The 27,977-nt window shown below is 40.1% G+C and overlaps 1 pseudogene; it reads left to right on the top strand.

The window, feature by feature from the left end:
• Positions 1–12,327: 12,327 nt before the first annotated feature.
• LOC103877701 lies at positions 12,328–13,266 on the top strand (annotated as a pseudogene).
• The last annotated feature ends 14,711 nt before the right edge of the window (positions 13,267–27,977 follow it).

Here is a 27,977-nt window from a genome sequence, read left to right on the forward strand (position 1 = left end):
ATCTCAGATACCACTGTCAAAATGACTTCAATTCTGCCTTCTATATATAATACACACATATATTTAGTATTTTATTGTAATTCTAGTGTTGCTACATATTAGTCTTTATCAAACAAACTGAATTATGTGGGAATCAGTTTATTAATGGTAAAAAAATAATTATAATAAAATTAGTGGTATAGTTTTTAGAAAATTAAAGTTTTTTAAATACCTTCACTCATTTCTAGCACATAGTGGTAATCCATTATTATGGTGTTGGGTTTTGTTCGTTTGTTTGTTTGGAGACAGGGTCTGTCTCTGTCACCCAAGCTGGAGTGCAATGGCACGATCTCGGCTCACTGCAACCTCCATCTCCAGGGTTCATCCTCCCACCTCAGCCTTCCAAGTAGCTGGGACTACAGGCACACACCACCACGCCCTGGTAATTTTTTGTATGTTCGGTAGAGACGAGGTTTCACTGTTGCCCACGCTGGTCCCGAACCCCTGGGCTCAAGTGGTCTGCCCACTTTACCTCCCAGAGTGCTAGGATTACAGGTGTGAGCCACTATGCCCAGCCTCATTATGGTGTCTATTAATTTTTGGTTCCCTTTCACTGTGACTGAAATCAATAATTTTTAACAATATGTAAGTTTATTTTCAAAATTATCTCTCTCACTTTGTTTTAAGAAATAATTAAATTAAAAATCACAGATTTTTCTTGTAGAAAGTTTTAAAATAAGTGTTTATAAGTGGGGAAAAAAAAATTTGTTTTTAGCTTCATAGCTGCCTAGTCTTAAGTATTTCTGAGTACTCTAATTTCATTGTAAATTTTTCCTGTTTGCCAAGTTGTAAAAATGTATTTTGCACAGTGATGCAGATAAAGTCAGAAGTGCATGTGGCATTTCTCAACAATGGTATTGATAAGTGAATTGTGAGCCCAGGTTAGCCTCACTCTTTTCGTTAAGGTAAAAGGGCATGGTAATTTTCATAAATGACAAGAAAATACTTGTTCTCCTTGTTTAGTGAGGAGAATTATTTTTGCAGCAGATGTTTATGAAGGGCATGGTAGGATCCCTATGTCTATTGGCATTTTTATTTCCAACTCTTTCCCAAGTTTTGAGCTGAAGTGTTTTGTTTTGTTTTAATGGGCTGCCTCATCAAATAGTCTCTGCTCTTGACCCTGCTTGGTCACAGAAATTTTAAGGTCGCTATCTTTATGGTAACTTTAGTCAGAGGAGGGATTCCAAGGTGAATATTTTCAGTAACTGTGTATGTGTGTGCGCACACCTCTACCTCAGCACCATCCAGGGAAACTGAGGAGGTTGATGCTATAAATTTTCCCTTTGACCTCTGCCTTCCTGTCACCCAATGCTATGAAGATTGAGGCTTTCACTCACTGAGAACAGTCTGAACTACCTTGAATTGTTGACAAGTGACTCTCCAGGCTTATTAGGATAAGGAAATTCCCGCCTAATAAATTTTGGTCAGACAACTTGTCTGCTCTCAAACTCTGTTTCCTGATAAGATGTTATCAACGACAATGCATGCCCAAAACTTCATTAGCAATTTTAACTTCGTCTCGTCTGGTGGTCCTGTGATCTCACCCTGCCTCCACTTGCTTTGTGATATTGTATTACCTTGTGATATTGTATTACCTTGTGATATTGTATTACCTTGGGACTCTCTAAGTCCCACAGCTCAGGATGAAGTACCCAGTTACACAACAATAAAGACCTGAATTTGTATACACAACAGAAAAGATCTGCACACTGAAGGATTTTTTTTTAAACAGATGTTCCTGGCCCTAGTAATGAATCTCTCAGCTGAAAAGAATGTGAAGCTTATGAATTGCTCTGAGCTACACTCCATCTTCTCAGTAAAAGACTGGAGAAGGCAACCTGTGCTCAAAAAGGCTAATGGACATCAACTGTGGATTTTCTCTCTGCCTATGTATCAGTTCTAGGATGTTCCTTCCCCATCACTTCTGAACCTCTGAGTAACAATTATGTCGTCTTCTGAGACCTCAGATCTATGCTGGGCCATTAATTAGGCATTAGATCTATTCTGAGACCTCAGATCTATGCTGGGCCATTAATTAGGCATATCTGGTTGGAATTTTGGTACAATTTGGGGAGAAGCGAAAGAAAAGAAGAGGTTGTTAAAAAACAGGGATTGCTTGAAGACTGTTCTGCAGGACACTGAGTAAAGAATGGGAGCAGGCCTCAAGCAGAAACCAGTGGGAGGACAAATACGAAGTAGCAGAAAGAATGAGAGTTCTTAGGGGCTAAAGAGAAGGTGTCCTGATGAAGAGCCAGCTCTAAGATTAAAAGAGAGAGAAAAGTAAAATAATGTTTATAGGATGTGTTGGAGGGATGGAATGGAATAAGGGTTGGGCAGAGGTATCAGGAGAACCTGCTCCCGATGTTTAACGTGGGTTCTTTTCTATGTCCCAAGTGTCTCAGCTGGTTTGAGAAATAAAGGGAAAGAGCACAAGAGAGAGAAATTTAAAGCTGGGTGTCTGGGGGAGACATCACATGTCGGCAGGATCCATGATGTTCTCCGAGCGGTAAAACCAGCAAGTTTTTATTAGCGATTTACAAAAGGCGAGGGAGTGCACGAATAGAGTGTGGGTCACAGAGATCACATACTTCACAAAGTAATAAAATATCACAAAGCAAGTGGAGGCAGGGTGAGATCACAGGACCACCAGATGAGGCGAAGTTAAAATTGCTAATGAAGTTTTGGGCACGCATTGTTGTTGATAACATCTTATCAGGAAACAGAGTTTGAGAGCAGACAACCTGTCTGACCAAAATTTATTAGGCGAGAATTTCCTTATCCTAATAAGCCTGGAAGTGCTACAGGAGACCAGGTCTTATTTCATGGCTTCGACCATAAAAGACAGCACGCTTTGAGGGGGCCGTTCATAGGCCTACCCTATGGGCGCATTCTCTCTCTCAGGGATGTTCCTTGCTGAGAAAAAGAATTCAGCGATATTTCTCCTATTTGCTTTTGAAAAAGGAGAACTATGGCTCTGTTCCGTCTGGCTCACTGGCGGCCAGTTCAAAGTTACCTCCCTTTTTCCCCTGAACCTCGCTGTTATCCTGTTCTTTTCTCAAGATGCCCAGATTTCACATTGTTCAAACGCGCATGCTCTACAAACAATTTGTGCAGTTGACACAATCATCACAGGGTCCTGAAGCGACATTCATCCTCCTCAGCTTCCGAAGAAGATGACGGGATTAAGAGATTAAAGTAAAGACAGGCATAGGAAATCACAAGGGTATTGATTGGGGAAGTGATAAGTGTTCATGAAATCTTCACAATTTATGTTTAGAGATTGCCATAAAGACAGGCATGAGAAATTATAAAAGTATTAATTTGGGGAACTAATAAATGTCCATGAAATCTTCACAATTTGTGTTCTTCTGCCATGGCTTCAGCCGGTCCCTCCGTTCGGGGTCCCTGACTTCCCGCAACACTTAGGGGCTAAAGAGAAGATGTCCTGTTGAAGAGCCAGTTCTAAGATTAAAAGAGAGAGAAAAGTAAAATAATGTTTATAGGATGTGTTGGAAGGATGGGATGAAATAAGCATTGGGCAGAGGAGAGCTCTTTGGAAAAGAGATCTCTTTGATTTTTTTCTTTGGACATTGCAACCAATCCTCCTACTTGATGCTATACTTGTCACAAGGTAATCATTATGTTCTGAGCTCCTTGATCCTCTTCAGTATCAATAAGATACATAAATTACATCTCATAATATGCCTAAACATATATCTAATCTTAATAATATCTTTGTATTAACCACCAGACTCCAACATCACCATTATTTTCTTTCTGAATTATGTGGCAGTGCAAAATGTTACAACCACAACTGAAAAAAAAACTCCAGCAGTTTGGTAGAGAAAGAAAGCCTAAAATCAAGCAATTTAACATACAGTTAAAGATCGTCTAGAGTGAGCAAAACTGAGGTTCTATCTCCGTTAATGAAGATATATATTCTAATAAAACTGCATACCCTCACCCACAGATCCAACGTTAGAAACCTTGAACAAAATGTAAAAATCAAGTAAACCTGAAGGCACTCGAAAGTGACAAGCAATCAGAATATTCAGGGTAATAGACATTTAGAAAAAGGCAACAGTACTGGGGGAGTTTCCTGTTTCTGTGGCTTTTCACGTGAAGGCAGACCTCAGTTGTTACTGGGTAGAATACTAAAAACTCAGTTAACAATATACATACTTGTTGCTTTGAAAAACAAAAATGAACCAGACGCAGTGGCTCACGCTTCTAATCCCAGTGCTTTGGGAGGCTGAGGTGGGCAGATCACAAGGTCAGGATTTCAAGACCAACCAGGCCAATATGGTGAAACCCCATCTCTAATGAAAACACAGAAATTAACCGGGCATGGTGGTGGGCTCTTGTAGTCCCAGCTAGTCAGGAGGCTGAGACAGGAGAATCGCTTGAACCCAGAAGCCGGAGGTTGCAGTGAGCTGAGATTGTGCCGCTGCACTTCAGCCTGGGAGACAGAGCGAGACTCCGTTTCAAAAAAAAAAAGAAAAGCAAGAATGATTTGTGCCTGCCATAGCAACTAGAAAATGATGGTAAAGTACCCGTAAAGAAGAGATGTAGAGGAATAAATACCAAATTGTATGTATAAACTCTGATCAAGTCTCTAAAGTACACATGTTTGAGACAGATGTGAAGCAGCCCAGAATAGGCTATAGGAACTACAAAAAGATTTCAGCTGCTGTATGTAGCAGGGAAAAATTAAGAATTTAATTTCAATCAAATTAACTACCTGGAAAAAAAAAAAAAAAAACCTTCAGAGGATTATACAGAATCCAGAACAGGAGCGTACAAAACAACAAACCCTGGGGATGGTAATGTTTCAGTATGTTCTGGGGTCTGTACCAGCTAGGCACTCAGTCACTACAGTTTTATTCTTAGTGCAGTTTACTACAGCAAGAATATTTGAATTAAAAGAATATGAATTACAGTTATACATTCTACAGCTTAGAATATACAGTACTCTACCTGAGTACTTAGAATTTCCACGCAATTCTATAATTATTAGTTAAAGTTATCTTATACCTAAGCTCTAATCATGTAGAATAATGATTCAGAACAACTTGGCACCTAGCATCTTGAAATGCAATCTGATGGGGAAAACACTCAGTTATAAAGCTCTACAAATTTGGGCTGACAAAATGAGTTATTAGTGAAATGAGAAAAGTTCCCTTGTCCCCCTCACAGGGCACGTGATGGGGAGTGGCTCACTTCAGTGCCCCGCTGCTCAAACTTCTAGGGGAGAATATAGATGGGCAGGTTGTGGGGCTCCAACCCCAAAGCAGCCTCTAGGGGTGGGTGTTTACAGCTCGTGTGGGTCCCCGTCGATGTGTGTTACACTGTACTCTTTTTTTTTAATATACTTTAAGTTCTAGGATACATGTGCACAACGTGCAGGTTTGTTACATACATATACATGTGCCTTGTTGGTTTGCTGCACCCATTAACTCGTCATTTACATTACGTATATCTCCTAATGCTATCCCTCCTCCAGCTCCCCACCCCACCACAGACCTCAGTGTGTGATGTTCCCTGCCCTGTGTCCAAGTGTTCTCTTGTTCAATTCCCACCTATGAGAACATGCGGTGTTTGGTTTTCTGTCCTTGTGATAGTTTGCTGAGAATGATAGTTTCCAGCTTCATCCATGTCCCTGCAAAGGACATGAACTCATCCTTTTTTATGGCTGCATAGTATTCCATCGTGTATATGTGCCACATTTGACCCAGTGATCCCATTACTGGGTATGTGCCCAAAGGATTATAAATCATGCTACTATAAAGGCACATGCACACACTGTCCTCTTTCTAACAAAACTGCATGTCCTCACCCATAGATCAACATTAGAAACCTTGGACAAAATGTGAAAATCAAGTAAACCTGAAGGCACTAGAAAGTGACAAAAGCAGTCAGAATATTCAGGGTAATAGACACTTAGAAAAATATAACAGTATTGGAGGAGTCTTCCTCTTTGCTGTCTGCAAGTGGCTTGTGTTTATCTGCTCAGACCCTCTGCCTTATCGCAAGGACAGAGGGCTTTCTGTATCTCAGGTTCTTGCCTTAATGTATCAGAAAAATTGGATCACATATGGGCTTGGAGAACGAGTGCAAGGTTTTTTATTGAGTGGTAGTAGCTCTCAGCGAGGTGGATGAAGAGGCCAGAAGGGAGATGGAATAGGAAGGTGGATTTCCCCTGAAGTTGGGCCGCCCAGCAGCCAGGCTGTCCTCTGACAGCCCCGACCAATCTCTGCATCCTTCCGTCGGTCGCTGGCCTTCCACCATGTGCTGGTGCCTGTTGGTGTGTTCTTCTAGCAATATGCTACTGTTGACGTCCAGTTGCTTGTGTTTCTTCCCGCTACAGGCACAGGATGGCGGTGCGACAGGCCAGGGTGGTCTTAGAAAATGCAACACGTGGACACAAAAACAGAAATTCCCGTCCTCACCTAGGTCTGTGGGCCCAGGCCCCAGGGGTGGAGCCTTTGTCAGGGACCATGCCTTTCTCTTTTCAGTACTTCCCTGCACCCCTCTTGTATAATTAGCAGCTGTCATTCTGAATGGGAAAAATAAAATTATTTTTATAAATAAAAGGATTTTGCCAGGCGTGGTAACTCAGGCCTGTAATCCCAGCACTTTGGGAGGCTGAGGCAGTCAGATCACTTGAGGTCAGGAGTTAGAGACCAGCCTGGCCAACATGGTGAAACCCTATCTCTACTAAAAACACAAAAATTTGCTGGGCATGGTGGCGCAGGCCTGTAGTCCCAGCTATTCCGGAGACTGAGGCAGCAGAGTCACTTGAACCTGGGAGGCAGAGATTGCAGTGAGCCTAGATCACACCACTACACTGGGCAACAGTGTGAGACACCACAGCCTGGGCAACAGAGTGAGACTCCGTCTCAAATAAATAAATAAATGGATTTTTAGTATGAGCCTACTGAAAAATTTTCTCAATATGTCATTGAATCTTAAGAGTTCATCAATTAATTACCACATTTTGCTCCTAATCTAGACTGTTCAGGTGAAGAAGAATCCCAGAGCCTAATAGAGGTAAAATCAATTTTACCTAATAGAGATAAAATTGTTGGTATCATGTTACCCAGCAATTAGGAGGCAGGTGAGAACACAGAAGTTAAAAGATTATGCTGTTCAACTCCCTTTTGCTAAGTTATACTCAAGCCTCCATAATTTTTCCACCTTTCCTTACTTATTTGAAGGAAAGTATGTGCATTTATATATATATATACATATATATGTATAGATATACATACACACACACACACACACTTTAAGTTCTGGGATGCATGTCCAGAACGTGCAGGTTTGTTACATAGGTATACATGTGCCATAGTGGTTTGCTACACCCATTAACCTGTCATCTACATTAGATATTTCTCCTAATGCTATCCCTTCCCTAGTCACACACCCGAAGGCCCTGGTGTGTGATGTTCCCCCCCCTGTGTCCATGTGTTCTCATTGTTCAACTCCCACTTATGAGTGAGAACATGCAGTGTTTGGTTTTTTGTTCCTGTGTTAGTTTGCTGAGAATGATGGTTTCCAGCTTTATCCGTGTCCCTGCAAAGGACATGAACTCATCCTTTTTGTAGCTGCATAGTATTCCATGGTGTATATGTGCCACATTTTATTTATCCAGTCTATCATTGATGGACATTTGGGTTGGTTCCAAGTCTTTGCTATTGTGAATAATGCTGCAATAAACATACATGTTCATGTGTCTTTATAGTAGAATGATTTATAATCCTTTGAGTATATACCCAGTAGTGGGATTGCTGGGCCAAATGGTATTTCTAGTTCTAGATACTTGAGGAATCGCCACACTATCTTCCACAATGGCCAAACCAATTTACACTCCCACCAACAGTGTAAAAGTGTTCCTATTTCTCCACATTATCTCCAGCATCTGTTGTTTCCTGACTTTTTAATGATCACCATTCTAACTGGAGTGAGATATCATTGTGGTTTTGATTTGCATTTCTCCAATGACCAGTGATGATGAGCTTTTTTTTTCAAGTATTTGTTGGCCGCATAAATATCTTCTTTTAAGAAGTGTCTGTTCATGGCCGGGGGTGGTAGCTCATGCCTATATCCCAGTACTTTGGGAGGCCCAGGTGGGTAGATCACCTGAGGTTGGGAGTTCGAAACCAGCCTGACCAACATGGAGAAACGCCATCTCTACTAAAAATACAAAACTAGTCAGGCATGATGGCACATGCCTGTAATCCCAGCTACTTGGGAGGCTGAGACAGGAGAATTGCTTGAACCCGGGAGGCAGAGGTTGCAGTGAGCCAAGATGGCGCCACTGCACTCCAGCCTGGGCAACAAGAACAAAACTCTGTCTCAAAAAAAAAACAAAAAAAACAAAAAGTGTCCATATCCTTCACTCACTTCTTGATGGGGTTGTTTTTTTCTTGTAAATTTGTTTAAGTTTCTTGTAGATTCTGGATATTAGTCCTTTGTCAGATGAATAAATTGCAAAAATGTTCTCTCATTCTGTAGGTTGCCTGTTCACTCTGATGTTAGTTTCTTTTGCTGTGCAGAAACTCTTTTGTTTAATTAGATCCCATTTGTCAGTTATGGCTTTTGTTGCCATTGCTTTTGGTGTTTTAGTCATGAAATCTTTGCTCATGCCTATGTCCTGAATGGTATTAGGTTTTCTTCTAGGATTTTAATGGTTTTAGGTCTTCTGTTTAAGTCTTTAATTCATCTTGAGTTAAGTTTTGTATAAGGTATAAGGAAGGGGTCCAGTTTCAGTTTTCTGCATATGGCTAGCGAGTTTTCCCGACACCATGTATTAAACAGAGAATCCTTTCCCCATTGCTTTTGTCAGGTTTGTCAAATATCAGGTGGTTGTAGATGTGTGACATTACTTCTGAGGTCTCTGTTCTGTAGATATATAGACCAATGGAAATTTGTTCATTTTTACACAATTAATTAAAATGTAGCACTGAATGATTTTATATGTCCTGCACATACTTTTGTGCCCTGTTATCTATCTTATTCTTTTTTTGATGGCATATGCCAGATGATGCCACTAAAAACTGATGAAGTCTCCATAACATGGGTCCCTTACTGATGCTGAGGAGCATGGCAATCGCACCTTAACCAATGCTATTCATGTAGAATGACCAAGAAATGAATGTTTCTTACTGAAAGAGTGCATATATTGGCATCTTTCATTACCCACAGACTAATAAACTAATCCTGGCTCATAAAATCCTTTTTGCGTACTTATTTCTATTTGGAGGAACTTAAAATCATATTGGTATAATGATTCATATAACAATTTCAGTTTCTTTCTTTTTTTTTTTTTTTTAACAATTTCAGTTTCTTGGTTGAGTGAAGTTTGCTCTAACAAACAATAAATTCATCATGTTTCTCAAATTAAATGATGATTATTTAAATTTTAGATAAATATTATTCTGGGAGGCAGGAAGTCTTTTTCTTTATTTATCACATACTACTATCATTGAATATTGTTCCCACCCAGCTCTACAACTAATGGTAAGTTTCCTAAAGGCAAAAAAAAAAAAGCCATTTCTTTTTTTTTCTTTTAGCCGGAGTTACACTCTTGTCGCCCAAGCTGGAGTGCAATAGCGCAATCTCGGCCCACTGCAACCTCTACCTCCCAGGTTCAAGTGATTCTCCTGCCTCAGCCTACCGAAGTAGCTGGATTGCAGGTGCCCGCCAACATGCTTAGATAATTTTTTTCTGTATTTTTAGTTGAGACCAGGTTTCACCATGTTAGCCTGGCTGATCTTGAACTCCTGACCTCAGGTGATCCACCAGCTTCAGCCTTCCAAAATGCTGGGATTACAGGTATGAGCTACTGCGCCCAGCCAGAAAAAGGCCATTTCTTATATTGCAGTCAACATAAATGCTGTGGTACATAATGAAATTCTGCTATTTTTGTGGTATTATTAACATTTAGGTAATCCTTTTCGATAAATCTTAACCTACAATTTTTCACATCTCCATTTTGTTCCTGAAATTTATCTGGATACTTACTTCAATGCATGTGGTTGATCTATCCACAACACAACACAACGCTCTAAGCACATTTTTCCTGTGCCGCATAGTGTTTGAAACTAGAAATAGTCAACAGTCATTGGTACAAACCCACACTCACCCCTATCTGTCACCACCAGCTCCCATGTATGCTGCCCAGGGGTTTGAAGACTAGCATGCCTGGCCCCTGGCACCACGACTGGTACTCACACGTGCTACCCAGGGTCACAGGGAACATCCTGCCTGACATCCCCAGCAATGCCTTACCACAACCTCCACTAACAACCACAGCCTACGCAGTTGAGAAATGTCCAGACTCCACTGATGTTGAATACAGCCAAATAAATTATATGAACATTATACCACTGTGCCTACCCAGTCAAAGCCTAAGCACCCTACTCAATCAAAACTATAGAGTTATCTAAAGGAAAAAGTATTTTTCTATGAAAATTAATCTGTAAAACTGGAAGAAATGACTGCTAACCAAATGTCTAGATATCAATGTAAGAACAAAATAAACAAAAAAAGTAAGAAAACATAACACTTCCAAAGGAACACAATTTTCAATAAAAGGTTTCAAGGGAAAAATATCTATGAAATGCCTGAAAACTTATTCAAAATAATGATTTTATGGAAACTCAGTGAGATGCAAGACAATACAGGTAAGCAATAAAAAGAAATCAGAAAAACAATTCATGATCTGAATGAGAAATTCAACAAAGAGATAGACACCATAAAAAGAGCCAAACAGAAATCCTGGAACTGAAGAACTCAAGGAATGAAATTAAAAAAATATACAATCTAGAGCATTAATAATAGACTAAATCAAGCAGAAGAAATAATTTCTGAATTGACACAGGTCTTTTAAAGTAATTTACTCAGATAACAAAAACACAAAACAATACTAAAAGAAAGGCTGCAGGACATGTGGAACTGTACTAAATAAAACAGTTTCAGCCGGGTGTGGTGGCTCACGCCTGTAATCCCAGCACTTTGGGAGGCCAAGGCAGGTGGATCAAAATGTCAGGAGTTTGAGGCCAGCCTGACCAACATGGTAAAACCCTGTCTCTACTAAAAATACAAAAATTAGTTGGGCGTGGTGGTGAACACCTGTAATCCCAGCTACTCAGGAGGCTGAGGCTGGAGAATCACTTGAACACAGGAGGCAGAGCTTGCAGTGAGTCAAGATCACTCCACTGCACTCCAGCCTGGGCAACAGAGCAAGACTCCATCTCCAAAAACAAACAAACAAAAACAAACAAAAAAAAACAGTTTGCCATTTTGGAAATTCCAGAAGGAGGATAGATGAGAGAAAGCAAGGAAAATCTATTTAATGAAATAATTGCTGAAAAATTCCCAAGTCTTGCAACAGATATAGACATCCAGATACAGGATGCCCAAGGACTAATACATATGTTCAACCCAAAAAGTCTTCTTCAAGGCACATTAGATTCAAACTATCAAAAGTGAAAGAGGAAATTCTAAAAACACCAAGAGAAAAGTTTCTAGTCACATATAAGGGAATCCTCATCAGAATGACAACAGATTTCTCTGTAGAAACCTTACAGGGCAGGCAAGAATGGGATGATATATTCATTGGACCACACACACACACACACACACACACACACTCTATATATATATTCAATGGACTAAAAAACTATAACAATAACAAAAAATGTGCTATACCCAGCAAATCTATCCTTCAAAAATGAAGGAGAAATAAATTTTTTTCTGGATAAGCAAAAACTGAGAGAATTTATTACCACTAAATCAGCACTATAAGAAATACTTGGCTGGGCCCGGTGGCTCACGCCTGTAATCCCAGCACTTTGGGAGGCTGAGGCTTGTGGATCACCTGAGGCCAAGAGTTCGAGACCAGCCTGGCCAAAGTGGTGAAATCCTATCTCTACTAAAAATACAAAAATTAGCCAGGCGTGGTGGTGTGCACCTGTAATCCCAGCTACTCAGGGGGCTGAGACAGAAGAACTACTTGAATCCAGGAGGCAGATGTTGCAGTAAGCCAAGATCATGCCACTGCACTCCAGCCTAGGTGACAGAATGAGACTCCACCTCAAAAAAAAAAAAAAAAAAAAAAATGCTTAAGGAGTCCTACATGTGGAAGCAGAACAATATCTACTGTCATAAAAGAAAGTGTAAAACTCACTGGTAGTGCTGACACAAATCAGGAAACAAAAAGAATACAAAATTATCACTGCAAAAACCACAAAGTCATAAAAGTTAACAATAAAAAGGGAAGAAAATTACAAAAAATATACAAATTGATCACAAAACGATTTAAAAAATGGCAGGAGTAAGTCCTCACCTATCAAAAGCACTTAAGGATAAATGGTTTAAATTCCTTAATTAATAGATATAGATTGCCTTTTTTACAGACGCCGCCGCCACCGGGAGCCCTGTACAATCAGCCATGGTCAACCCCACCGTGTTCTTCAACATCGCCGTTGACAGTGAGCTCTTGGGCCGAGTCTCCTTTGAGCTGTTTACAGACAAAGTTCCAAAGACAGTAGAAAACTTTCGTGCTCTGAGCACTGGAGAGAAAGGATTTGGTTATAAGGGCTCCTGCTTTCACAGAATTATTCCAGGGTTTATGTGTCAGGGTGGTGACTTCACACACCATAATGGCACTGGCAGCAAATCCACCTACGGGGAGAAATTTGATGATAAGAATTTCATCTGAAAGCATACAGGTCCTAGCATCTTGTCCATGACAAATGCTGGACCCAACACAAATGGTTCCCAGTTTTTCATCTGCACTGCCAAGACTGAGTGGTTGGATGGCAAGCATGTGGTCTTTGGCAAGGCAAAAGAAGGCATGAATATTGTGGAGGCCATAGAGCCCTCTGAGTCCAGCAGTGGCGAGACCAGAAAGAAGATCACCACTGCTGACTGTGGACAACTCTAATAAGTTTGACTTGTGTTTTATCTTAGCCACCAGACCATTCCTTCTGTAGCTCAGGAGAGCACTCCTGCACCCCATTTGCTTGTGTATCCTAGAATCTTTGTGCTCTCCCTGCAGTTCCCTTTGGGTTCCATGTTTTCCTTGTTCCTTTCCATGCCTAGCTGGATTGCAAAGTTGAGTTAAGTTTATGATTATGAAATAAAAACGAAATAACAACAACAACAACAACAAAAGATATAGATTGACTGAATGAACCAAAAAAGAAAACAATCCCAACTATATGTTGCCTACAAGAAACTCAATTCACCCATAAAGACACAAATAAATGTAAAGTGAAGAGATGGAAAGAAACATTTTATGCAAATGGAAACCAAAAGCATGTAAGAGTACTTATATCAAGCAAAAAAGACTTTACATCAGTAAACATAAAAAAGAAGCTTATTATATAATGACAAAGGAATTTATTCCAAAAGAGGATATAACAACTATAAATATATATATGACAAACACCAGATATATAAAGCAATTATTAGAGCTACAGAGTGAGATAGAATCCAATATAGTGGTAGTTGAGGACTTCAACACCTCGTCTTCAATATCAGATAAATTATGTAGACAGAAAATTAACACAGAAACTTTCTACTTAGTCTGCACTATAGAAAAAATGGAACTAACAGATATTCAAAGAACATTCCATCCATTAGTCAGAGAATACACATTTTCTCATCAGTACGTGAAACATTCTCCAAGACAGACCACATGTTAGCCCACAAAAGAAGTCTCAATAAATTTTTTTAAATTGAAATAATATCAACCATCTTTTCAGGTCACAATGGAATAAGATGAGAAATCAATAACCGTAGAACTTTGGAAAGCGTACAAGTACATAAAAATTAAACAACATGGCTCCTGAACACCCCAATGAGTCAATGAAGAAATGAAAACACTTTTTGAAACAAATGAGAATGGAAACACAACACCCAGAGAACTAGAGATACAACAAAAGCAGTGCTTAGATAGAAATTTATAGCAATAAATGCTTACCTCAGAAACATAGAATTACTTTATATAAAAAGACTAATAAATGATGCTCCTCAAAGAATTAGAAAAGTAAAAAAAATCCCAAAATTAGGAGAAAAAAAGAATAAAAATCAGGCCATAACTAAACAAAATATAGACAAAAAGTAGAAAGGGTTGATGGTACAAAAAGATCTTGAAAAGATCAATTTCACATGGCACTAAACAAAAAATACTGGCAAACCGAATCAAACAATACATCAAAAAGATAATGCAATAATAACCATTGGGATTTATCTTGGCTAGCTACACTAACCAAGAATAAAAAAGAGATGACTCTTTACATAAATACAAATAGAAATGAAAAAAGAAACATCACAGCTGATACTACAGAAATACAAAAGATCGTTACTGCTTTGAGCAACTATAAACCACCAAATTGGAAAATTTAAAGAATACAACTAAATTCCTGGACATATATAAAAATCAAGATTGAACATGGAAGAAACAGAAATCCTGAATAGGCCAATAACAAGTAATGTGATTGAGTCAATAATAAAAAGTCTTTTGACAAAGAATATCTCAGCACTGTATAGCCTTCCTGATGAATTCTACCAAACTTTAAAGAAAAACTAACATCAATTCATCTCTAAATAATATAAAAAACAAAACAAAAGGAAAATCCTGATTTATTCTACAAGGCAAAAATTACACTAATACCCACATCAGATAAAGACAAAACAAAAAACAAAAGGAAACTGTAGGCCAATATATCTGATGAACATGGATGTAAACATTCTCAACAAAATACCAGCCAACCAAATCAAATGATACATCAAAAAGATAAGACAACAATATTAATTGGGATTTACCTCAGGGATGCAAAGATTGTTCAACATAAGCAAATCAATAAATGTGATACATCACCACAAATTAATGAAAGACAAAAACCATATGATCATTTCACTAGATGCAGAAAAAGCACTTGATAAAATTTAACATAAATTAATGATTTTAAAAAGTACTCTCAACAAATTAGAAATAGATTAACCATACCTCAACACAATAAAGGCTGTGTATAACAAACTCACAGCTAACACTATACTGAATACAGAAAAACTCAGTCTTCTATCTATGAACTAAAATAAGGCAAGATTGTCCACTTACTACTCTTATTCAACATAGTACTGGAATTCCTACCCAGAGCAATTGGCAAGAGAAAGAATTAAAAGGAATTCAGATTGGGAAAGAGGAAGCCAAATTGTTCCTCTTTGCAGATGACATGATCTCATGTACAGAAAATCATGAAAATTTCAATCCAAACCTTTTAGCACTGGTAAATAAATTTAGTAAGGTTGCAGAATGCAAAATAAACGTATAAAAATCAGTAGTATTTTTATACACCATTAGTGAACTGGCTGAAAAAGAAATAAAGCAAATTCTTTAAGAATAGCTACAAAAATATAAATAAAATAAAATATCTAGGAATAAATTTAACCAAGGAGGTGAAAGAGCTCTACAAAGCAGACTATAAAACACTGATGAAATAAATTGAAGAAAACACAAATGTAATGATATCACATGCTCATGAATTGGAACAATTAATACTGTTGAAATGACCATACTGCCCATAGCAATCTACAAATTCAATGCAATTCTTATCAAAATACCGATAACATTTTCCGCATAAATAGAAAAAACAATCTTAAAATTTGTTTGGAGCCACAAAATTCCCTGAATAGCCAAAGTAATACTGAACAAAAAGAACAAAGATGGAGGCATTATACTGTCTGATTTCAAAGTATAATACAAGGCTAGAGTAACCAAAAACAGCAAGGTACTGGCATCAAATCAGATACATTTACCAATGGAGCAAAATATAGAACTCAGAAGTAAATCCACATATTTACAGCCAACTGATTTAACTCAAAGGCATTAATAACATACATTGGGAAAAGGACATTCTCTTTAATAAATGGTGTGGGGAAATTGAATATCCACATGCAAAAGAATAAAAGAGCCATATCTCTCACTATACAAAAAAAACAACCCAAAGTGAATTAAAGACTTAACACAAGACCTGAAACTATAAAACAACTAGAAGAAAATATAAGAAGTGGAAACTTTTTAGGACATTGGACTAGGTAAAGCTTTTATGGCTGAGACTTTAAAAACACAGGCAACATAACCACTCCCCCCCCCAAAAAAAAAAATATATATACACACACACACACACACACACACACACACACACACATATATATATAAGACTATATTAAATTAGAAAGTTTCTGTACAGGGGCCGGGTGCGGTGACTCATGCCTGCAATCCCAGCACTTTGGGAGTCCAAGGTGGGCGGATCACAAGGTCAGGAGATCGAGACCATCTTGGCTAACACAGTGAAACCCCATCTCTACTAAAAATACAAAAAATTAGCTTGGTGGCGGGTGCCTGTAGTCCCAGCTACTCTGGAGGCCGAGGCAGGAGAATGGCGTGAACCCAGGAGGCGGAGCTTGCAGCGAGCCGAGATTGCGCTACTGCGCTCTAGCCTGGGTGACAGAGCCAGACTCTGTCTCAAAAAAAAAAAAAAAAAAAAAGAAAAGAAAAAGAAAGCTTCTGTACAGGAAAAGAAATAATCAACAGTGAGAAGATAATGTGTAGAATGGGAGAGAATATTTGCCAACTCTTCATTCAACAAGGAACTAATACCTCAAATAGAAAAGAAACTAAAACAATTCTACAGCAAAAAATAATAATAATAATAATCTGCAAGGAATCAGAGTAAGCATTTTTCAAAAAAAGACATAGAAATGGCCAACAAATATATGAAAAATGCTAAACATCACTAATCATCAGGAAAATGCCAAATTAAAACTGTAAGAGTTGAAGAAAGAGGAAAGAAACACAAAACATGGCTGGCAGTTAAATACAGGTTTTCTTTACATAAAACCCCACAGGTGCTCTTGGCCAATTTCCGTCATGAGCGCTTTCTTACAGACTAAGAGTATATATTGGTTTTAGGGTGAGGGGGCTTATGAGAAGCTTGGAATGTTTATGTGTGTGGAGAAGTTTATGGGGGGGGCTTGGAATCTCTTTGGGAGGAGGGGAGGTTGTTTTGGGGCAGAAATCTTTCCAGCCTGGAGGGGGTTTATATTGGGTCTAGCATCTTCCCTGGCCGGAGCGGGGCTTTATCTCAGGGCTAGCATATCTCTGGTCGGGGAGGAGTTTGGACTGTTTCTGGTTGGAGATGTTATTTGTTGTTTATGGTTATGCTGACCTTAGCTATTAGGCTAATGCCCTTTGGATTTAGGTGGTTTTTTAATTAAGGTGAACTCTAGAATGAGGGGCTTGTCCAAGATGGTGATGCTCCTGCTCTGTCAAAAACCACAATGAAATATTATCTCACCCTAGTTAGATTAGATATTATCACAATACAAAATACAAATGCTGGTGAGGATGTGGAAGAAAGGAAACACCACACTGTTGATGGGAATATAAATTATTACAGTCATTATAGAAAACAGTGTGGATGTTTCTCAGAAAACTAAAATTAGAACTACTATATAATCCAACAATCTCACTACTGGGTAGTTTTCCAAAGTAAAGAAAGATCAGTATATTAAAGGATTACTTGGACCACCATGTTTATTGTTGCACAAGTCACAATAGCTAAGATATGGAATCAATCTAAATGTTCATCAACAAATATATATATATATACACAAAATTGATTACTCTTCTGCCATAAAAGAGTATAAAATCCTGTCATTTCTGGCAACATTGCTGCAAAAGCAAGTAGGGCTTTAGTTCTTCCCCTTCCTGTGGAGTCTGCACTACAGATTCATGCCCTTCCCCGAGTTTTGGCCAGATTTCTCAAATGGGTTCAAATTGATACAAAGTTCAGCTGAAGGTTTCCTTCTCCCTGTGGCCTTTGCCCAGTGCCTCTGGCAGCCCTCCTAAAGGATCCCTGTGAGGCAAGGCGGAAATTGCTTACTGGGGGGCCCAGCAAGCCCGCAGGGCTTTTCCCACTACTTCCTCTACCTCTGTATTTCGCTTGGCTCTCTAAATTGATTCAGCTCCAAGTAAGGTCAGAATCTTCTCCGTAGTCTCCCTTTGCCACTTCCACACTTTGGGCCTCACGGTATTTGGGGTGTCCCCAGGGTTTTGCAGGAGCAATCCGCTTCCTTCAAAGGATCTATGAGTTCTCTTGGCTTTCCTTGTGTATTCCTGCAGTCACTCTGGAACAAAAGTTCATGACCTGAGACTCCATACCTTGCTCCGTCCATCCAAGTGGGAGCTGCAATCTAGTCCTGTTTCCTGTCAGCCATGATCTCCATTTCTGGCAACATTGATGAGCCTGGGGTATGTTATGTTAAGTGAAATAAGTCAGGCTTTGAAAGATAAATATTACATATTCTCACTCATATGTGGAAGTTAAAAATATATTGATCCTATAGAAGTAGAGAGTAGAATTGTGGATATTAGAGGGTAGGAAATGTAGGGGGAGGGAAGGATGGGGAGAGGCAGGTAGACGAAGAACAAATTACAGCTAGATAGGAGGAATGAGTTCTGGTGTTCTGCATCCCTGTAGGGTGAATACAGTTAACTATAATTTGTTAAATATTTTCAAAAAGCTAAAAGAAAGGATTTTTGTGGTTTTTTTTTTTTCTTTTTGAGACGAAGTCTTGCTCTGTCGCCCAGGCTGAAGTGCAGTGGCACCATCTCAGTTCACTGCAACCTCTGCCTCCTGGTTTCAAGTAGTTCTCCTGCCTCAGCCTCCCAAGTAGCTGGGACTACAGGCACCCACCACCACGCCAGGCTAATTTTTCTATTTTCAGTAGAGATGAGATGTCACCACCTTGGCCAGGCTGTTCCCAAACTCCTGACCTTGTGATCCGCCTGCCTTGGCCTCCCAAAGTGCTGGGATTACAGGTGAGAGCCACGGGGCCCAGACAAAGAAAGGATTTTTAATGTTCTTAATGCAAGGAAAAGACACATATTTGAGGTGATGAATATGATAATTACCCTGATTTTATCATTATACATTGTAGACATGTATTAAAATATCACTGTATCTCTTGAATATGCAAAACTTTTTGTCAAGTAAAAAGAAAAGAAAAAGTTAAAGAAATAAAAACGAACTGGTGGGGCGTGGTGGCTCACGCCTGTAATCCCAGTGAGGAGTGACAATGTGCTAGTAGCCCTCACTCTTGGCGCCTCCTCGGCCTCCGTGTCCACTCTGGGGCACTTGAGGAGCCCTTCAGCCAGCCACTGAACTGTGGGAGCCCCTCTCTGGGCTGGCCAGGCCCGAGCGGGCTCCCTCTGCTTGCAGGGAGGTGTGGAGGGAGAGGAGGGGGCAGGAACCGGGGCTGTGCAGGGTGCTCACAGGCCAGTGCCAGTTCCAGTGGGTGCCCGCAGGCTGCACTTGGAGCAGCTGGCCGGCCCAGGAGAGTGAGGGGCTCAGCACCCGGGCCAGCAGCTGCCGGCATGCACCACCATCGAATTCTCGCCCGGTCTCAGCTGCCTCCCCCAGGGGCAGGACTCGGGACCTGCAGCCCGCCATGTCTGAACCTCCCGGCTCCTACGCAGCCCAGGCCTCCCGATGGGTGCTGCCCCCTGCTCTGTGGCGCCTGGTCCCATCCACCGTCCAAGGGCTGAGGAGTGCGGGCGCAGGGCACGGGACTGGCAGGCAGCTCTGCCTGCAGCCCCAGGGCGGGATCCACTAGGTGAAACCAGCTGGGCTCCTGAGTCTATTGGGGACTTGAGGAACTTTTATGTCTAGCTAAGGGATTGTATACGCACCAATCAGTACTCTGTATCTAGCTCAAGGTTTGTAAATACACCAACCAGTACTCTTTAGCTAACCTTGTGGGGACTTGGAGAACTTTTCTGTCTAGCACTGTGTGTCTAGCTAAAGGATTGTAAAGGTACCTATCAGCACTCTGTGTCTGGCTCTGGGGTTGTAAATACACCAATCAGTACTCTGTGTCTAGCTCAAGGTTTGTAAATACACCAATCTGTATCTAGCTAACCTAGTGGGGACTTGGAGAACTTTTCTATCTAGCACTCTGTGCCTAGCTAAAGGATTGTAAACAAACCAATCAGCACTCTGTCAAAATTGACCAATCAGCTGTCTGTAAAACAGACCAATCAGCTCTCCATAAAATGGACCAATCAGCAAGATGTGGGTGGGGTCAGATAAGGGAATAAAAGCAGGCTGCCCCAATCAGCAGTGAAAACACGTGTGGGTGTGCTTCCACAGTGTGGAGGCTTTGTTCTTTCACTCTTTGCAATAAATCTTGCTGTTGCTCACTCTTTGGGTCCACGCAGCCTTTGAGAGCTGTAACATTCACCCCAAAGGTTTGCAGCTGAAGTCAGTGAGACCACGAATCCACCAGAAGGAAGAAACTGCAGACACATCTGGACATTTGAAGGAACAAACTCTGGACACACCATCTTTAAGAACTGTAGCACTCACTGTGGGGGTTCGCGGCTTCATTTTTGAAGTCAGTGAGACCAAGAACCCACCATTTCCAGATACACTTTCATTGTTACGGTACCACAAAGTTTTCAGCTTCTTCCTGATTGTGAAACATTTTTATATTTGCAAAATTATCTATTATATTGAGATTCTAAAGATATTAGCATAGAATGGTATACCTTTAATAATTTCTTTCGTTGATTACTAATGAACCAGATTTCACTCATAATTTTATTAGTTGCTTATGCTTTTACTAAAATTTGTGTAAAATTATCACATTTATGTTAAATTATCCTTCTATAATTTATTTTAGTATATTTTATTTCCTTTTAAATTGTATTAAAGAGCAAGTGTTCCATATGTGAAAGGGGGCAACAATTTGGAGAAAGGAAGGGGCTGGGATAACTATCCAAATCTGAAATATTTGGCCTGGTTTTTTAGAAGACCACATGCTGCTCCCTTTGCCTCCACTTGTGACCCTAACTAGTGGTAATTTAAGAGTGAAAGACTCACAGAAAAAGGGGCAAGCTCAGGGAAGGGAGGAAACTGCTATTAGAGCCAGTTAAACCAACATAGTCTTGAGAGTTTTCCATTCCAAGTCCCATAGCCGCAGCACCACTCTATCAGTGAAGACAACTCATGTATTTTTGTTCTAAGTAAGACCAATGTAACAAGTTGTTTGATAAACAGGAAGACTTGAGGCTTCTTAGAACACCTATGTAACAGACACTGCTTTTAACACATCATCAGTTTACTTCAGCTTTCCTACAACATATTTAATACCCAAAATGGACTCAGATCTCATATTCAATAAGAATACTATAAGAGAGTATAACTTTGATAAAGATGATTACTCAGCATAACAGCATGCTTGAGAGCAATACAATTAGCATTCATTTAACTACTATGAAGGGATTTTACCCCATTACATGAAAATAATAGGAGCTTTTTAATTAAGTTTCCAATATTCTCAGAAAGAACCGATAACACTTAGCATCTGTGATGGTGAATTCTATGTGTCAAATTGACTAGGCCACAGTGCTCAGATATTTGGTCAGAATGTCTAAATATTGCTGTAAAAGTGATTTTTTAAGATGAGATCAACATTTAAACCAGCAGACTTTGAGTGAAGCAGATCACTCTCCATACTGTAGTTGGGCTTCATCTAATCAGCTGAAGGCCTTAAAGGGAAAAAAGACACAGGCCCTTTGGGAAAGAGATTTCTGCTTCCAGAGTGCCTTTAAACTTCAGCTGCAACATCAATTCTTCCCTTGATCTTCAGCCTCCTGGCTGCAGATTTACTTTTTACTTTTTTTTTTGCCAGCCTCAACTGTTGTGTGAGCCAGTTTCTTAAAATAAATCTCTCTCTCTCTCTCCCTCTCTCTCTCTTTCTCTCTCTCTCTCACACACACTCTCTCTCTCACACACACACACCCTATTGGCTCTGTTTCTCTGGAGAATGCTGACTAATTTAGATTTTGGTACCAAGAGTGGCTCTAGATAAACAGAATCTTAAGGATGAGTTTTCTGAATTGGTTCGGGGATTTCTTAAATTTTTTTAAAAATATGATCAAATTTAATGACATTAATAATTCTAATTCCAGTATTAAAGACAGCACTGACTATATTGCATACCTAACAATTTGCTAAGAGGGTACACCTTATGTTAAGTATTCCTATAAGTAGCTGGGCGCAGTGGCTTACACCTGTAATCCCAGCACTTTGGGAGGCCAAGGCGGGGGGATCACCTGAGGTCGGGAGTTCAAGACCAGCCTGACCAACATGGAGAAACCACGTCTCTACTAAAAATACAAAATTAGCTGTTCGTGATGGCGTATCCCTGTAATCCCAGCTACCCAAGAGGATGAGACAGGAGAATTGCTTGAACCCGGGAGGCGGAGGTTGCGGTCAGCTGATATCGTGCCATTGCACTCCAGCCTGGGCAATGAGCGAAACTCCATGTCAAAAAAAATAATGATAATAAAATAAATAAAAGTGTTCCTATAAGAAAAGAGAGAGAAGGGGGGTGGGTGGAGAGAGAGAGTAGGAGAAAACTTTTGGTGGTGATAGATATGTTTATGGCATTAGTTGTGGTGACAGTTTCGTAAGTATATGCTTATGTTCAAACTCATCAGGTTGTATATATTGGATATATGTAAGCTTTTGTATATCAGTCATACCTTAATATTTTCTTTTTTTTTCTCCCTGTAAAGAAAGCACTGATAGTTCTTGGCATAATGTAGCAGTAGACATATGCAAAATATCACCACTAGGTACTGTAAATAAAATATTTATAGGGCAACCATGCATCATACCGTTGGACATCTTGTCAAACTAGCAAGTATAATGACATTGGATGGTTGTTGCTAATGTTACTGGGCAATGTGGAGAAAAAAAAGGAAGCACTCAGGGATTCCAATAGCTTGTTCAGGGGCTACATAAATAAAGCAAAAATTACTATATCTTCCTTGAAGAGATCCTTATCTACCGTAGATGAGATTGCTAAAAGCAAAACCCTCTTATTCTGTGAGTGGCTAAATTACAACACAAATGGAATTTCCATCCTTGCAGGGTATCTGCTGTTTAAATGAAGGCACTGATTGGAAAGGAATAAGAATATGCAACTCAGAATGGTGACATATGAAAAGGTCCTACTGAAGCTAGGAACATTGAATCCCTAAACTATGGTGTCTTCCTTGCCGGTATAAGAAACTGCTCCACTGCCACCCCATCTCAGAAGATTAAGCTTGCTTTTCCTGAGGTAACTCTAATGGCCTTCCCTGAGGTAGTTGCCTTGTAAGACATAGCCAATTCTCCTAAGAATTGATGCTCAACACCCCTCTTTGCTTTTACATCTGTAACTAGAAAAGTCACAGAGAGTGCCAAAGATGAGGTACAAAGTGTGATCTATGAGGAGGTATGTTACATTCCATTATAATCACATGCTTTTTCCAACTTACATAAACAGAAATCTAGGGAATATGTGTAGAAACAGATATTAAGGTTGTGAGATAATGGTTGAAAGAACAGATTTAGTATGTCAGCTCAGGGGTTTAAAAAAGACTTAAACAGTTTGGTTGATTGGCTGAAACATAGACCAGAGAATGTCCTCTACTAAATAAAAATGAAATGCCAGTCCAGTCCATTTGCCCAGAGACTTGAAAAGCTGGTATACTGTAAAGAAAAGTATTCAAAATCTTAGGGATATTGAATATTAGAGTGGATTTATTATTCAAGACCTGGCCACATACCCTGGGTAGATTAAGAGGACACATCTTTTACCAATACTGTGAAGGGAGCCCCAGCTCTGTGACTGCTCTTCACTGTGGGTCAGAAATTACAGTGGAAACTTGCTGAAACTGAACTGGGAAACCTAGATGCAATAGAAGTAATTGGATCCTGACGTTCAGGGGCTAAATGGCGGCAATTAAACATTAAGGCAAGCTGGGCATGGTAACCATAATGGACAGTAGAGTCAAAGCAGCAATCAGAATAATTGGGAAACTCTATCAGTTTGGGAACTCTATCCAAATCTATTACATCATCTGGAAAAGCGGAAGAGTTCCAAGTCATTTGAACAAAAATTCAGCTGGAATTATAAAAATGGAGTATCATAGGCTCCCAATCAATTTCCAAATTTGAGCCAGTTTCCAGACTCAGAACTTCACTAATGAAGAAAAGTTTCAGTCATCCTGAGGAAGAACCCCACTACATTGCCAAAAATTTACACTGTTGATCTTTCTCTCAACCTTCCCCAAAGGGAACTATGAATTTTCACTAGAGTCACTGTGCATTGGGAAAATTAAATAAACTCTTTGGGGTTTATTAGACCCTGGTTCTGAACTGATACTAATTCCAGGAGACACAAAATGTCACTGTGGCCCACCAAACAGACTAGGAACTTATGGTGGTCAAGTAAACAACAAAGTTTTAGCACAGTTTCACCTCAACCAGGGGTCCAGTGAGTCCTAAACCCATTCTATGATAATATCCCCAGTCTCCAGAAAGCAAAATTGGAATAGATGTACTCAGCAAATGGCAGAATTTTCACATTAGTTCTCTGACCTATGGAGTGAGAATTATTGTGGTAGAAGAGGTAGAAGCCACTAGAACTGTCTCTACCTAGAAAAATAGTAAGCAAAAAGCCATACCATATTTCAGAAGAGATTGCAGAGATTAGTGCCACAATCAAGGACTTAGAGCAACCAGAGGTGGTGACTCCCACCATATCCCCATTTAACTTGGCTTTTTGTTCTCTGCAAAAGACCAATGCATTTTGGATAATAATGGGAATATTGTAAGCTTAGTCAGGTGATGAATTTAATTGCAGCTTTTATACCAGATGGGCTATGATTGCTTGAGCAAATTAACACATCCCCTGGTACTTGATATACACTGTTAAACTGGCAAATGCTTATTTTCTACATATCTGATAGTAAAGATCACCATAAGCAGTTTGCTTTCAGATGGTCAGGGCCAGATATAAGATGTCCTAAGAGGTATATTAATTCATCAGGACTATGACATAATTTAGTGCACAGAGATCTTGATTTTTTTTTTTTTTTTTTTGAGACAGAGTCTGGCTCTGTAGCCCAGGCTGGAGTACAATGGCATGATCTTGGCTCACAGTAATCTCCACCTCCCAGGTTCAAGCGATTCTCCTGCCTCGGTCTCCTGAGTAGCTGGGATTACAGGCGCCCACCACCATACCTGGCTAATTTTTTGTATTTTTAGTAGAGACAGGGTTTCACTCTATTGGCCAGGCTGGTCTTGAACTCCTGACCTTATGATCTGCCCATCTCAGCTTCCCAAAGTGCTGGGATTACAGGCGTGAGCCACCACCCCAGGCCATTGATCATCTTTTCCTTCCATCACATAACACACTGACCCATTACATTAATGACATTATGCTGACTGGATCTAGTAAGCAATAAGTAGCAGCTACTCTAAACTTATTGAAAAGACACTTGTGTCTCAGAGGGTGAAAAGTAAGTTAAATAAAACTACATGGGCCAGCAGCCCCACTTCTGTGTAAACTCAACTGGAGGGCACAGCTTCCCTGTGTCCTGGAAAATATGATCCCACTCGACCCTACCCCTACCCCCATGCTACAGGTAGCCAAGTGGGCAATACTTGCTAGAGCTTCCAACCCAGTGGTCCAACATCCATGTGAACTCAGCCAGGGATAGAGTCCCTTGTTGTCCCAGGAAGCACCTGACAGCAGGTGGGCAACTCCATCCATGCCTGCTGCTGACAGCCAGGCAAGCAACACCTGATAGAGCTTCTGGCCTAGTGGTCTTGCTTCTGTGGGAACTCAGTTAGTGAGCACAGCCTACTATTGTTGCAGGAAGCACCCAAATGGCAGAGCAGGTGACCACACCCACCCCCACCACTGGTAGCCAGGCAAGACATGCCTGCTAGAGCTCCTAGCCCACTGGTCCTACTTCTGCCTGAATTTGCTGAGGAGTACAACCTCCTCCTGCTGCCCTGGAAACACCCAGATGGCAGGGATGGCAACTCCACCCACCTTCACCTCTCATAGCCAGATGGGCCACACCCACTATCACTTCTAGCCCAGTGGTCCCACTTCTGCCTGAACTCTGCAGTCAGATACATTTCCATGTTTCCCTGGGAAGCACATGAACAGCAGATTAGGACTGAAAAAACAAGGATGCAGCTTCTCTGCCAACTATAGGACCTGCATGAGGGAGCCCCATGGAACAGAACATCCAACAAAAGAGGCCGCATGCAGTGGCTCATGCCTATAATCCCAGTACTTTGGGAGGCCAAGGCAGGTGGATCACAAAGTCAGGATTCAAGACCAGCCTGGCCAAGATGATGAAACCCTGTCTATACTAAAAATAGAAAAATTAGTCGGGGGTGATGGTGGACACCTGTAATCCCAGCTACTTGGGAGACTGAGGCAGAGAATTGCTTGAACCCAGAAAGCGGAGGTTGCAGTGAGCCAAGATGGCACCACTGCACTCCAGCCTAGGCAACGGAGCCAGACTCTGTGTCAAAAAAAAAAAAAAAGAAAAGAAAAAGAAATCGGGATGAAAACAGTAATCAGAGGGAACTCCTCCAAGACCCAGGAGTGGACTAGAATTAAAGCCACTCAAACACACCTAACTTCTGCCATAATCAAATCTTCAAGGGCATCAAAGAAGATAAAAGCAAAACAAAACAACAACAATAATAAAAACAGGACAGCAACTTCAAAGACTGAAGGAACATCCTCCCTGCAAGATGAGAAAGAACTAGCACAAGAACTCTGGAAACTCAGTGTAGGTGTCTATCTTCTTACCTTCAAATTACCACAGTAATTTCTAGTAATGGTTCTTAACCAGTTTGAAATGGCTGAAATCACAGAAATAGAATTCAGAATGTGGACAGAAATGAAGATCATTGACATTAAGGAGATAGATGAAACCCAATCCAAGGATTCTAAGCAATGCAATAAAGTGATACAGAAGATGAAAGATAAAATGGCCATTTTAGGAAAGAACCAAACTGAGCAGACTAAGGTGAAAAACTCACTTCAAGAATTTCAGAATACAATTGCAAGTATTAACAGCAGACTAAACCAAGCTGAGAAAAGAAGCTCAGAGCTCAAAGACCTCTCCGAAATAACTCAGTCAGACAAAATGAAGAAAAACAATACAGAATGAACAAAAACCTCTGAAAAATATGGGATCATGTAAAGAGACAAAAATCTGACTCTGGCATCCTCAAAAGATAGGGAGAGAAAGCAAGCAAGTTGAAAAAAATATGTTTCAAGGTATTGTTCATGAAAATTTCCCCAACCTCATTAGACAGGTCAACATTCAAATTGAAGAAATACAGAGAACTCCTGTGGAATACTACTCAAGACCATCTCCAAGACACATAGTCATCAGATTTTCCAAGGTTGAGATGAAAGAAAAAATGTTAAAGGCAGCTAGAGAGAAGGTTCACTTACAAAGGGAATCCAGTCAGGGTAACAGTTAACCCATTAGCAGAAACCCTATAAGCCAAAAGAGAATAGGGGCCTATATTCAGCATTCATAAATAAAAGAATTTCCAACCAAGAATTTCATATCCAGTCAAACTAATTTTCATAAGTGAAGCAGAAATATGATCTTTTTTAGACAAGCAAATGCTAAGTGATTTCATTACCACGAGACCTGTCTTACAAGAGATCCTAAAGGGAGTGCTAAACATGGAAAGGAAAGACTATTACCAGCCAATACAAAAACATACTTAAGTGCACAGACCAATGACACTGTAAAGCAACTACACAAACAAAGTCCACATAATAAGCAGCTAACAACATGTTGAAAGGATCAAATCCAAACATAGCAATGCTAACCTTGAATGTAAATGGGCTAAATGTCCAATTAAAAGGCACAAAGTGACAAGTTGAATAAAGAAACAAGAGCCAATGGTATGCTGTCTTTAAGAGACCCATCTCACACACAACAATACTTATAGGCTCAAAGTAAAGGACAGAGA

Source organism: Papio anubis, chromosome 12 (assembly GCF_008728515.1).
Source record: "Papio anubis isolate 15944 chromosome 12, Panubis1.0, whole genome shotgun sequence".
Classification (NCBI taxonomy): Eukaryota; Metazoa; Chordata; class Mammalia; order Primates; family Cercopithecidae; genus Papio; species Papio anubis.